This window comes from Pongo abelii, chromosome 21 (genome assembly GCF_028885655.2).
Source record: "Pongo abelii isolate AG06213 chromosome 21, NHGRI_mPonAbe1-v2.0_pri, whole genome shotgun sequence".
In the NCBI taxonomy this organism is placed as follows: domain Eukaryota; kingdom Metazoa; phylum Chordata; class Mammalia; order Primates; family Hominidae; genus Pongo; species Pongo abelii.
The window spans coordinates 46,080,273-46,094,619 of NC_072006.2; the positions used below are offsets into that span (position 1 = coordinate 46,080,273).

At 40.7% G+C, this 14,347-nt stretch overlaps 1 long non-coding RNA gene across 1 annotated transcript; it reads right to left on the bottom strand.

Annotated features, from left to right (window-relative positions):
- Positions 1 to 1,623: 1,623 nt before the first annotated feature.
- On the bottom strand, positions 1,624 to 14,120 carry LOC129052237 (uncharacterized). Its single transcript, XR_008517180.1, has 4 exons — positions 12,998 to 14,120; positions 4,411 to 4,514; positions 3,715 to 3,827; positions 1,624 to 2,687 (listed from the first exon to the last, which is right to left on the bottom strand). It is a non-coding gene; the product is annotated as an uncharacterized LOC129052237 (long non-coding RNA).
- Positions 14,121 to 14,347: the final 227 nt, after the last annotated feature.

Consider the following 14,347-nt stretch of genomic DNA (forward strand, 5'->3'; position numbering starts at 1 on the left):
TAGCCAGGCACGGTGGTGCACACTCGTAGTCCCAGCTACTTGGAAGGCTGAGGCATGAGAATTGCATGAACCTGGGAGGCGGAGGTTTCAGTGAGCTGAGATCATGCCACTACACTCCAGCCTGGGTGACAGAGTGAGACTCTGTCTCCAAAAACAAAAACAACAACAGAAAAAACAAAGATGAATCTGTAAATTTAACATTTTATTTGGGAATCACAGAGTCACAATTCAGGGCATAGGCACAGACAGGAGGTCTTTTGTATGTCTGAGGAAAAAAGGAAATGTTGGGGGTTGTATTAGAAAAATAAATGTTATGTATTCTCTTGAAAGGCAAGAGAATTGGTGCTAGAGAAATTTTGAGAGCTGGCAAGCTCTGACTAGTGAGTGATGGTGGTAGGTAAAACTAGTCTCAGAGTCATAGCAGGTAATTCAGCAGATATTAGGTGAAACTGGTCTTAGGGTTACAGCAGGTCATTTCAGAAGCTGGGCTTGTGGAATATTCCATTTCTTGGAACAGGTGCTATGGGCCCCAAGTCCTTTCCCCACCTGGCCTCTCTACTCTGATTTAGTTGGCTATGACAAGAATGACCCAATTCATGTAGTCAACTTTCACATTTCCTCCTTTTGATCAAGATCTTTTTATAAAAGCATTGCTTGTGAATCATCTTGAACTTAGGCTTAATTGTTTCTCAGTGCCAGGATGCACTTTTCCTGGCTGTCTCTGTCCCACACTGGGGGGAAGGCATGGGGGCTACGTAAGGCACCCATGTCATATTTGAGTAACAAAGAGGCCAGAAGAAAAATTTTTATCTTAAGGCAGGTTTGTCTGGGGTGTCCCAGGGAAGCAGGGAAGGGGCTCAAAGGCCCTGAGTGTGGATGCTGCATGCCATAGTACTAGGGGCCAGTGATCTCCCTGAGGTGAATCAGCTTTGAGTCTCATTTCTGACACCAAGTAGGTCAAAGTCAAAAGTACACAAAAAAGTCTCTAAACTTAATGTTCTATTTGGGAATTACAGAATTGCAATTTGGGGCATTCATATAGACTGAGTGGTCTTTAGCATATCTGAGGAACAAAGGAAAGGTTGGGGGTTTTATTGGAAAGAGAAATGTTCCATATTGTTTTGAAAGAAAGCTCATTGGCACTATAGAAGCTTTTGGGAGCTGGCAGACTTTTATCTGGTGATTGAGGGTGGCAGGTAAAACTAGTCTTAGAGATATGGAAGGTTGTTTCAGTCAGATACTAGGCACTACTGGTCTTACAGTTGTTACAGCAGGCCATTTCAACAGCTGGGCTTGTGGAAAACTCAATCCTTAGAGTAGGTTGTCATATGTCCTGAGTGCTTTATCCCCCTGGCCCCCCAACTTTGGTTTAGTTGGGTATGACCAAAATGACCCAATTTGTCTAATCAACTTTCACACCTGTCTTCTTCAGTGCCACATCCCTGGTATCTAGCACAGTGTCTGGCACACAGAGAGTACTCAAATATTTGTTATATGATTGAAATGTTTAAAGTCCTACTTGGAAAAAAATAGTTACAAACTGTATTAGAATAGGCTAAGCTGAAGTAACAAATAGAACCAAATATATAATTGTTCAACACAATAGAATGTCTTTTTCAACTTTTTATTTGGAAATAACTTTAAATTTATAGATAAGTTTCAAGAATTGAACAAAAGAGTCATATACTCTCAACTCAGATTCTTCAATTGTTATCATTTTACCATATTTGTCTTATTTTTCACTCTATCACCATCTCTCTCTGTCTCGCTCTTACTACAGTTTTTCTGAATCGTTTGAAAGTAAGTTGCAGATATCATGGCCAATAACTCCTAAATAATTCAATGTGTATTTCTCCAAAACAAAGACACTCTTTTGCATAGCCTCAGTATAAATGTAAAATCAAGGATATTAACATTGATATGGTGATACTATTCAATCTGCAGACTCATTTAAATCATGCCAGTTGCCTCAATAAACGTCTCTCATAAGCAACCTTGTTTTTCTGGTCCAGAATTTATCCAGGGTCATGCATTGCATTTAGTTGTGATGTTCCCTTTAGTCCTCTCCAATCTGAGGCAGTTCCTCAGGTTTTCCATGTCTTTCATGACTTTGACATTTTTGAGGAGTACAGGCCAGATGCTTTCTGGAATGTCTTTCAATTTGGCTTTGGCTGATATTTCTTCACGATTAAATTCTGATTATATGTGTATCTGTATATGTTAAAAACCATGAGCTCACACTGATGCCTCAATTCCAATCTAACTCCCAGCCTCCCTTTTTTCCAATATTTTTATCTCTCTTCTCTGACAGTGAGAAACCTGGCTTCCATTCTTCTCAATCTAGTCACTTAATTTCTCAATTTCCCTGTATATAATCAATCTCCTGATTATGCAGACCATCTTGCTGGACAAACTCCTCCCCACCTGCAGTCATACAGGCACGAGGATTCCAGGCCTTAATCTCTCTGTGGCCCTGCAGGGTAAGTGGGCAGTAACATTGACTCCAGGCTCCAATGCTGTTGCTACTAAATGTTTATGTTTTGCTCACATAACAATCATGGAAAGATGAAGAGTTTTAGGGGGTGGCCTCCTTCTCATGGTCATTCAGGCAGGATTCAGTCTGATAGAGGCTCTGTTGCTTTCAACATGTGGCTTTCAGGACCACTGTGATACTTTCTCTCAATCTGCTGGAAGGAGAGAAGAGCATGGAAAAGATAGGTGGAAAGTTTCTATAGAATACTCTGAAAGCTGCGGGCATTCCTTCCACTTACATTCCATTGGCTAGAACTTAGTCACATGGTCACACCTCACTGCAAGGAAGGCTGGGGAAAGTTGTCTAACTGTGTTTAGAAAGAAACAATGTATTTGCAGCTTCAGTTTTAAAAGTAGAAGGATTTCATCCGTGGGCTCCTAGTGTCTCTTTCTATGTCTAGGGATATTTTTCCCCTTTCTTAGATCCCAAATTCTTTCTCCTATTATCCTTTTTCCCTGTGAAGTTACAAGTATAGTTTAATATTGACAACTAAAGTGACAGTACACTTCTCTCCCTCCTTTTCCTGAACTTTCCCATCCATATTCTTTTTCTGATTAGGGAACACCATCTTAGTGGGGCTAAGATTTCAGAGTGGCCCCTGTGAGTTTTCGCTACAAACTTGCAACATTTTCCTATCAATGTCTCCCTCAAGAGGGGAGGCTCTTTGATGAATTCCTTGTGTTGGGAGGGTGTGCATGGAATGTTACCTTTGGAATTGCCTTTTTACTTTATTTTCCTGGTTTAGGAGGCATGGAAAGATACTGACAATCTGGAATTGGAGTTACAAAGTTCTGAGTTCAAACAGTGCAAAGCACTGTCCACTGGCTGTGTGACTCTGAGTGAGTTAATTCACTTTTCTGACTCTTATTTTCTTACCTGTAAAAAAAAAAAATAGTTCTTCATAGGGTTGCAGCAAGGATAAGATAACATAATATTAATAAAATGCTCAGCACAGTGCTTGGCACATGCTAAGCACTCAATTAAATTGTAGCAGCTGCTATTCTTCCTCCTTTTTTTGGTTCATTTATTCTAATAAGGATGTTGGAATGTGCCATCCACACAGCATTTTAATATGTTGTTCAAATACAATGGATTAAAAGTTATGCTGAAAGCCATATTCTAACCTCTGGTGGGCAGTAATGACCTGTCCACAGCCATGGGCCATGTAAGCATGCACTCACCTGGACATGGGCAGGGGTCTGCACCAGGCCACTCTCCTTTCCAAGCATCATAGTGAAGGCATCACAGGATCCAGCTGCAGAGCAGGAGCACAGCCCCCTTGCAGGGTCAGCACCTGAGCAAAGGGTCTCCTAATCAAGTCTTAGGCAATTAAGAGGGCTCATTTTCCCTCTACATGGCTGGCTCATTAGAAGGTATATCTTTCAGGACACATGAGAGGACTCGGGAAGGGCAATGTCCTCCTATTGGACAGACCACTACTGCCAGTCTGGACTGGGCTCTGACAAGTCCCAAGGAGGTTGTCAAAACCTCCTCTGAACTGAGAACTGATGACAGGAACCAGTGTTTCCCAACAATCAGCCATCCAAGCAGATCCCGCTCCTTCCTTGGAGCTGGATCCTGTGTCTCCCCTCCTTGTCTGCTTCCCCCGTAACCTGGGGGAGAGAAGAGGAAGCTGAGATAGGACTTGGAGAATGAGAATGCTAGTGCCTGTTTGTCATGTGCATTAGCACATGCTGTGCTGGAAGTCTCCTTGCATCCTTGGGTGTAACCCATGAGATGTTCAGAGATCATGAGGTTGATTAACAGATGATAATTCTGTTTACCTGGGCTGACCTCCTCAGCTTTGTGTGTAGGGGGAAAGAAAGGCCACTGTATTTGGTCCTGGCTTAATGGTGTGGTTTGGGCTGATGACTCACCTTTCCTCCATGCTGGGGGCTTCTGTGCAGGCAAAGCGTCAGACAAATTAACCTTGTAGCCTGACTTGAAATTGCCTTGGCCACTGACAGTTACACCGAGCTGACTGCAAAGACAGGATGTGCTTCTTTGTGAACCTGGCTGTGTTGCCATGGATACCACAATCCCGTGATCCCTCTGGCTCTCTGGGGTTAGGAAGTATCCACTGGGAGTAGAGGGGCCATGCCAGGCTGGGGGAAGGGTGGGTAAAGTGGTGGATACCAGGCTTCGGGAGTTGAGATTAGGCGATGAACTGGGAAAACCCCAGTTCCTGAGGTAGGAACTAAGTCCCCATTTTCAGCTGGGCTCAGAACTGAGTCCCTGGGAACTCTTTCTTTTGGAGAGACTCCCTTCCCCACTGGATTCCAGAGCTGGCTGGGACTAGGATAGTAGTGGTATTCCCCTAGCAGAAATCATCAGTTTAGCTTAGCCAAGGAAACTTTCAGCAGAATGGGATCCTGGATAACTGTAGCCTTCCAATGAGTCACTGGTAGCAGAGCAGCAGAAAGGCTTGTGGGCTGTGAGCTGCTCTGCCCTGACTTGGGCAAATCTGTACTCCAGTTCTCTTACCTGAAAAATGGAATGAATAATCATAATGCAGTTCCTGCTTACCTTATTAGGCTGCTGTGAAGGTGAAAAATTAATATTGGCGTGTGAACACACTTTCTACACTTTGCTACCCTCCGACATGGGAAACTTGGTGAATCTCCACTTGAGTGCCATGATGGTTGGTGGTGGTGGTCCCTGCCCTTGCTATAAATCCAGGTGCCTAATCTGGAGACCGAAGGCTAGCTTGATGCATCCTTCAGCTCCTGCTTTTCCTGTTTCTACTTCCCTGTGTCATGGGCCAGCACCCCTACCCTCACCTAAAGTATCAGCTCTGTCAGAGTTGGGGACCATGCCTCATCAATTTTTGCAGCTTGGTTCCCTCCACCCCTTTCCTACTCTGTGCCTCTCTGGGACGAGTACAGAACCTGATTCCTGGTGGGAATATGCAAATCATTACACATGTAGCATTTAAAAATTATCTCAATGTCTCTGGCTTTTGTCTTTTTGTGTTTGGGGGCATTTCCAGAAGCAGATCCTGAGAAAAAGATTCAAGGGCAAGTAGTTTATTTAGCAGTTGATCCTAGGAACCACCAGTAGATGAGTAGGGGAAGTGGGATAGGGAAAAGAAGTGTAGTCCTGATGGCCATCTTCTTTCCTCTAGACCCAGGGTTGGCAGACCAAGACCCATGGGCCCAATCCAGCCTACTGCCTGTTTCTACAAATGAAGACTTATTGGAGCATAGCCAGTTCACATATTTGCATTTTGCCTGTGGCTGCTTTTATGCTACAGCAGCAGAGCTGGGGGAAGGCAGCAGACCCACAAGGCCTAAAATCTTTACTATCTGTTTCTTTATGGAAAAAGTTTGCTGACCCTTGCTGTAAACAAAAAGCTCTAGACAAATGATTCCTCTATCTTAAAGAGGGGTCATCAGAATCCAGTTAGTAGCATGGTCCAGCAAGTTATCACCGTGTACAAAGCGAGTGGGAATCATCCCTGCTGGGGGACACTGGGAGCGAGTGTAGAGTATGCCTCAGTGTTACCCCACCCAAGGGGCGAGGGAGCAGGGATATTTATCTTTCAATGCCCATCTGACTCAGGGCTGCTGAGGGGGACACTGAGTGCCAGGATTGGGCTGTAGTTCATAAGCTTCAGTGAATGTAAGGAGCACTTGGGGGTAGAGGGAGAACATGAGAAATGCAAATGCAGGCCTCCAACCTGGGAGGGTCTAATGTGGTGGGTCAGAGGTGGGAGGTGGAAATGTGCATTGCTAAGAAGCCCTCTCTCACCCTGATGGGCGATTCTGATGGCCCCTCTTTAATTTAAGACAGAAGGATCATTTGTCTAGAGCTTTCTGTTTACAGCAAGGGTCAGCAAACTTTTTCTGTAAAGAAACAGATAGTAAAGATTTTAGGCCTTGTGGATCATACAGTCTCTGTTGCCATCCCCCAGCTCTGATGCTGTAGCATAAAAGCAGCCACAGACAACACGTAAACATGTGAATTGGCTGTGCTGCCATAAGTCTTTATTTGCAGAAACAGGCGGTAGGCTGGAATGGGACCATGGGTCTTTGTCTGCCAACCCTGGGGCTAGATGAAAGAACAGGGGCATCAGGATTAGACTCAGGTTTACGTCCTAGCTCTGCCTGCTGACCAGTCGTGTGACTTTTACGTGGGTCACTGACCTTCATTTTCTTCCTTTGGACAATACAGATAATAATTTCCATTCTCCAGATATTTGAGGAGAAATAGCATATACATTACTCCTGACACATTGAGGGGCTCACCCATGGCAGATTTCTCTACACCCCGCTCCTCTTCTTCCAGGCACGGGAGCCTGTGCCCGCATGCCTGATTAGCTTGGTGGTTAATGCACCAAGTGAGCAAGGCTGAATTTATAAGCTTAGTTTCATGTGACTTTCTCATAACTGCCATGATCCAGGGCCACTGAGAAGACCTTCCCAGAGCAGGCCATCAGCTCTGGGGTGAATGGCAGGCAGAGAAGCTACCGGTGAGAAGAGCTAGGTTTGGAGTCTGATGATGCCTAAGCTCTGAGCCACACACTATTCTACAAGAGTCTTAACTGCTCAGTTTGGCTCTGAGCTGCCTTTACAAGTGGGAAATTGTGTCAATGCCATGATTCATAGGGGCCACATAGTAAACACAAACCAGCTGCTTAGGAGAGTGATGCTCTTCCTACTAATAAAAACAAGAGAGATTTCTCCTATAGGCTCTCTTTGTGAACAGGATTCTTAGCCTTGTCATCAGAGCAAAGACAATATTGGGTTTCATGGTGCTTTTTCTTAAGTCCCTTAGGATAAGGAAGTGGCTAAATGCCAAAGTGCAGTTCAATAAAAACAATTCTGTGAGGGCCAAAACAATGTGTTTCCTTTATTTTCAGATGGTATGGCTTAATTCAAAGGCAGCACTTATGAGTACCTGGAGGAATGGATGGTCTGACGCCTTCAGACACTCCTCCACAAATATTGAGCTCTTGGTGAGGTCTGAGTGGGAGTGAGCTGGAGGTCAAGTGTCTGGGTAGCCGCTATGCTATGAAGCCCATTAAGGGCAGAGCTGTGTGCTTTCGACTGTCCACTGTGCTGAGGGCAGCACGGATGGCCACTAATGAAGGTTGGGGAACTTATCAAGGATTCATGTCTGAATATAAAGCCACCCCATCTCCCTAATGAGAAGGGTCTAGGGCAAATCTAGGAGCCAGATCAGGGTCTCGTACCACCCCTATACTTTTAGTCTGGAAGGGTTTTTTTGTTTGTTTGTTTGTTTAACTAACTACCTTTTTCTATTTTTTTTTAAATTTTTGTGGGTACATAGTAGGTATATATATTTATGGGGTACCTGAGTTGTTTTGATACAGGTATGCAGTGTGAAATAAGCACATTGTGGAGAGTGGGGTATTCATCCCCTCAATCATTTATCCTTTGAGTTACAAACAATCCAGTTACATTTTTTAAGTTATTTTAAAATGTACAAAAAATAATTAGAAAAGAATGAACGAGACCTACTTTTCTATAACACAGTAGGGCAACTATAGTCAATTAGCCTGTAAGACTTTTAATGGGGCTTATTAAATGTTCAGTTCAGTCATAAAAGATTACAAAATATTCTAATCTCAAACAGCATAACCTTTCAGAGATCCTTTCAAGATAAATTGGTTTTAAAATATGTAAATGCATTGGCTTGTATCAGTTAGCTTTTACTATGTAACAAACTATCCAAAACTTTAGCGCCTAAAATCAGTAACCATTTGCTTAGCTCACAATTTCACAGCTATGTAGGGCCCAGCTGAGCGATTCTTTTGGTCTCTGCTGGACTTAGTCATGTTTCTGCAGTTGACTGCCAGGTTTGCAGGGAGCTGGCTGGTCTATGATGGCCTCAGTTGAGATGGTTTGTCTTGTTTTACATAGTCCCTCATCCTCCAGCAGGCTAGCCCAGGCTTGTTCACATGGTGTCTGGGTAGGATTCTGAATAAAGGACTATGAAGGCTTCTTGAGGCCTCAGCTTGGGATTGGCACAGTTACTTGTACCACATTCTTTTATTTTACCTTTTTAATTAACCTTTTTGTTTTGAGATAATTATAGATTCACATGCAATTATGGGAAATAATAGAGAGATCTTCTTACTGTTGAATTTTTTAAAAAAGAACTCTTTCTATGTTTTAGAGACTAGTCCTCAGTCAGATGCATAGTTTGCAAGTATTTTCTTTCACTCTGAAGCTTGTCTTTCCATCCTCTTCACATGGTCTTTCATGGAGTAAAAAAAAAAATTCTTTTTAACTTTTATTTTAGGTTTGGGGGGCACATGTGAAGGTTTGTTACATAGGTAAACTCATGTCACAGGGGTTTGTTGTACAGATTATTTCGTCACTCAGGTATTAATCCCAGTACCCAATAGTTATATTTTCTGCTCCTCTCCTTCCTCTCACCCCCACACTATCAAGTAGACCCCAGTGTCTGTTGTTCTCTTCTTTGTGTTCATGAGTTCTCATAATTTAGCTCCCACTTATAAGTGAAAACGTGTGGTATTTGGTTTTCTGTTCCTGTTTTACTTTGCTAAAGATAATGCAGGACGATGGGTCCTGCAAAGCGCATGATCTCATTCTTTTTTATAGCTGCATAGTATTCCGTCATGTATATGTGCTACATTTTCTTGATCCAATCTGTCATTGGTGGGCATTTAGGTTGACTCCATGTCTTTGCTATTGTGAATAGTGCTGCAATGACCATTTGCGTGCATGTGTCTTTATGGTAGAATGATTTATATTTCTCTGGGTAAATATCCAGTTATGGGATTGCTGGGCCAAATGGTAGTTCTGCTTTTAGCTCTTTGAGGAATCACTATACTGCTTTCCACAATGGTTGGACTAATTTACACTCCCACCAGTAGTGTGTAAGTGTTCCCTTTTCTCTGCAACGTCACCAGTGCCTGTTATTTTTTTACTTTTTAATAATAGCCATTCTGACTGGTATGAGATGATAACTCATTGTAGTTTTGATTTGCATTTCTCTAATGATAAGTGATACTGAGTTTTTTTTTCATATGCTGTTGGCTGCATGTATACCTTCTTTTGAAAAGTGTCCATGTCCTTTGCCCACTTTTTAATGGGGCTGTTTGCTTTTCTCTAGTAAATTTGTTTAAGTTCCTCATAGATGCTGGATATTAGACCTTTGTCAGGTGCATAGTTTGCATTTTTTTCCCATACTGTAGGTTTTCTGTTTACTCTGTTGATAGTTTCTTTTGCTGTGCAGAAGTTCTTAAATTTAATTAGATCCCACTTGTCAATTTTTGTTTTTGTTGCAATTGCTTTTGGTGTCTTTGTCATGAAATCTTTGTTCATTCCTATGTCTAGGATGGTATTGCCTAGGATGTCTTCCAGGGATTTTATAGTTTTGGGATTTACATTTAAGTCTTGAGTTGATTTTTGTATATAATGTAAGGAAGGAGTCCAGCCTCAATCTTCTGCATATGGCTAACCAGTTATCCCAGCACCATTTATTGAACAGGGAGAGAAAAACCCTGTAGTCTTGGCCCCAGTGCTCCTTCAGCTGAGAAACAACTTCAGCAAAGTTTCAGGATACAAAATCAGTGCACAAAAATCACTAGCATTCCTATACACCAACAACAGCCAAGCTGAGAGCCAAATGAGGAAGGCAATCCCATTCATAGTTGCCACAAAAAGAGTAAAATGCCTAGAAATGCAGCTAACCAGAGGGATGAATGATCTCTACAATGAGAATTACAAAACACTGCTCAAAGAAATCAGAGAAGACACAAACAAATGGAAAAACATCCATGCTCATAGATAGGAACAATCAATATCATTAAAATGACTATACTGCCCAAAGCAATTTACAGATTCAATGTTATTCCTATCAAACTACCAATGACATTCTTCACAGTACTAGAAGAAACTATTTTAAAATTCATATGGAACCAAAAAGAGCCCAAATAGCCAAGGCAGTCCTAAGCAAAAGAAACAAAGCTGGAGGTATCATGTTACCTGACTTTGAACTACACTACAGGGCTACAGTAACCAAAACAGCATAGCACAGGTACAAAAACAGGCACATAGACCAATGGCACATAATAAAGAGCACAAAAATAAGGTCACACACCCATGACCATCTCTGATCTTCAGCAGAGTTGACAGAGCAAATGTTTTCAATTCTGATTAGGTTCAACTTATCAGTTTTGCCTTTTATGGATTCTGCTTTTGATATCAAGTCTAAGAACTCTGTCTAGCTATAGGTCCTGAAAATTTTCTTCTGTTTTCCTAACGTTTATAGTTCTATGCTTTACATTTAAGTCTGCTCTCCAAACCTAAGTTATCTTTTCATATAAGTTATTTTAAGTTAATTTTAATATAAGTTGTAAGAATTTGACCAAGATTAATTTATTTTTTTGCCTATGGATGTCTAATTGCTCGATAATAATTTGTTGAAAAAGTTATATTTATGTAATTGCTTTTGTACTTTGTGAAAAATAAGTTGAGCATGTTTGTATGAGTCTATTTCTCGGTTCTCTGATCTATCCGTTGATCTATGTTATTTACCTCTCTGTAAATACATCATACTGTCTTGATGACTAGAAATATAATAAGTCTTGAAATTGGGTAGACTGATTTATATTGCTTTATTCTTCTTTTACAAACTGGTTTAGCTATTCTCATTCCCTTGTATGTTCATGTAAATTTTAGAATAATATTGCCTATATCTATGAAAAGTCTTGCTGGGATTTTGATAGGAATTGCATAGAATCTGTATGTAGATTTGAGGAGAATTGACATCTTTACTATGCTGAGTCTTCTAATTCAACATGATATATCTCTCCATTTATTTATGTTTTCTCTTCTTCACAGGCTTGTAGTTTTTGTGGTACTAATCTTGTTCATGTTTTGCTATAATTTTTTAAACCATCAATCATAATTTAGAAAACTCAAGAGGAAAAGGGAATTTTATTGTAATTATTCATTTTGTTCCTTCTTTGCTGATGGCTCAAGGTTTCCTCTTTTATCATTTCATTTCTATTTAGAGAAATTCTTTTAGCCATTCTTTTGGAGTAGGCATGCTGGTGAAAAATTGTCTTAGTCTTCCTTCATCGAAGGATATCTTGATTTACTATTCATTTTTGATGTATATAAATTTCAGCACTTGAAAACCCCAGTGCCATTTCCTTCTGTCTTCCATTGTTTCTAATGAGCAAAGCACTGTCATTCAAATTGATTCCCTATAGATAAAGTATAATTTCTCTCTCATTGCTTGCAAGATATTTCTGTCTTTAGTTCTCAAATTTTCCTATGATGTGAATTCCTTCAAATTTATCCTGTTTTGAGTTTGCTCAGCTTCTTGAATCTGTAGGTTTATGTATATTGCCACATTTCAAAGAAAAAAAAATCAGCAATTATTTCTTTGATTACTTTTTCAGTCCTGCCCTCTTTCCCTTCTTCCTAAAGTCAAATTACATGAATGTTAGATCTTTTTTTATAGTCCCACAAGCCTCTGAGGTTCTGTTTTGTTGTTGTTGTTGTTGTTGTTGTTCAATTTTTCTCTCTGTTGTTCAGACTGGGTAATTTTTATTTTTATAATCTTTTAGTTCACTGACCCTTTTTTCCTTCTCTTTTATTCTGCTGTTGAGTCCATATATTGAGTTTAAAATTTCAGTTATTGTATTTTTTAGTTCTAAAATTTCCTTTTGGTTTGTCTTGAGGTCTTTTTTCTTGCTTAGACTTTCTATTTTTTCATTTGTTTTAAGCATGTTCATAATTGTTCACTGTTTTATTTTTTTCGTTCAGTTTGAGATATTCCTGGTTTTTGGTATGATGAATGATTTAAAAAAATTAAAATCAAGACAATATGGGTATTATGAGACTTGGGATCCTATTTAACTCGGTTTTAGCTGGCTTTCTTGGGCAACACTCCACTGGGGGAAGGGGATGATGCTTTATTAATACAAGTTTGGAGTAGAAGCCTAGGTTTCCCATGTAGATTCCATTGACACCTGGGTTCCTCTCCCACATTCTTTTGGCCAGTGCAAGTTACAAAGCCTACCTAGATTTGAAGACTGAAAAAATGGATACTACCATTTTTTTGGTAGAGCTTTAAAGTCATGTTGAAAAAGGACACGGACACAAGGAGGAAAATAATTGTGGTCATTTGCTTTAGTGATTATGGATATGGCTACTAGTTGGTAATGTTGGGAGCAGCTACCAAAAGCCTGGTTTGGTTTGGGAATAGTTGAACTAGGTTATTTCTTCTGGCAGTGATTTGATAGCAGGGCCGGTTTTCCAATACACATTCTTTTAGTATGTGACAACAAAACCATGTTATCAATTTGTAAGGGAACATTTATCTTTTATTGCCCTCTGTAGCTGGTAGACGCAAGCCTGTCTCATCTAAAGGCAAATTCACATTACTGAAATACAAGTTAAAGAGAAAGGTGGCTAGAGCACATTCTGTTTTGTTCCTCACTGAGAACTGTAATCTTACCTGTTAAGACTCTTTCTATTAATTCTCCATCTCACATTGGTATTAGGGCCTGATTCTATAGAAGCATCAATATCCAGGGGTCGATATTTATCTCATGTAGCCCATGACCAATTTCCATCTATAGAGGAAAGAGGAATAAGAACTGCTGAAAATCTTATGTTGTATTACCAAATTTTTCTATAAGATTGTCTTACCAGAATGTTATACAAGGTGTTAGAGTATATAACAATAGTCAGTAGTAGAATAAATGGGCTCAAGTGATTACGTCTCCTATAAAACACTGGCTTGCAAAGATGAGCGTGATCCCTGAGGCTGATCCCTAGCTGCCCTCATTGCTCATTAACATAAGATAATCCCACTAGTACTAGGATAGTTTACAAATGCCATGGCAACAAACCAGAAGTTACCACCCCTTTCCCAGAAAGTTAGAAACAACCTACCCCTCAATTTGCATTGACCTGTTCCTTAATTTGTATGCAATCGAAAGTGGACTTATCTGAGTATAAATACAGTTGCCAAGCGCCCATAAGTTGCCTATTCTGGGTGTACTGCCTATGAGTTAGCTCTGCTTGGCAAGGAGCTGTACTGCTTAATGAAAGATTACCGTCTAACACCACGGGCTCATCCTTGAATTCTTTCCTGGGTGGAGCCAAGAATTCTCCTGGGCTAAGCCCCAATTTCAGGGCTTACTTGTCCCGCATCATTACCTTTGATTGTTATGACCCAGGTGTCTCACCGTGGCCCATCAGGACTCCCATAATCTTGTCTTTCCTGTTTTCCTAACATACCTCTCATATCTTCCCTTTACACATTAGTTTTCAATAATGTTTTCTTATACCTTGGAATGCTCTTCCGAAGGTGTAAGGGGAGTTTTTTCCACCCTAAGTCCTATTCAATTCCTACTTAGTTCACAAGTGATACCCTGATAAAGCCTTAGTGACCCACCATGTGGAATTAACAACCTTTTCCTTTGTGTTCGCCCACCTTGATTTTCTACCATTGCTCCTGTAACAGATTGCATACTTCTCCATTTCCATGCCTGTTGCCGCCTTTTATAAAGTGAACACCTCTAGGGCAAAGATGGGGTCTTCACATTTCTTTTCTTTCTTTTTTTCTTTTCTTTTCTTTTCCTTTCCTTTCCCTTCCCCTTCCTTCCTTCCCCTTCCTTCCTTGCTTTCTTACTGCCCTCCGTCCCTCCCTTCTTTCTCTTTCTTTCTCTTTCTTTTCTTTTTTCTTTTCTTTTCTTTTCTTTCTCTTCCTTCCTTTCTCTCTCTCTCTCTCTCTCTCTCTCTCTCTCTCTCTCCTCTCTCTCTCTCTCTCTCTCTCTCTCTCTCTCTCTCTCCTCTCTCT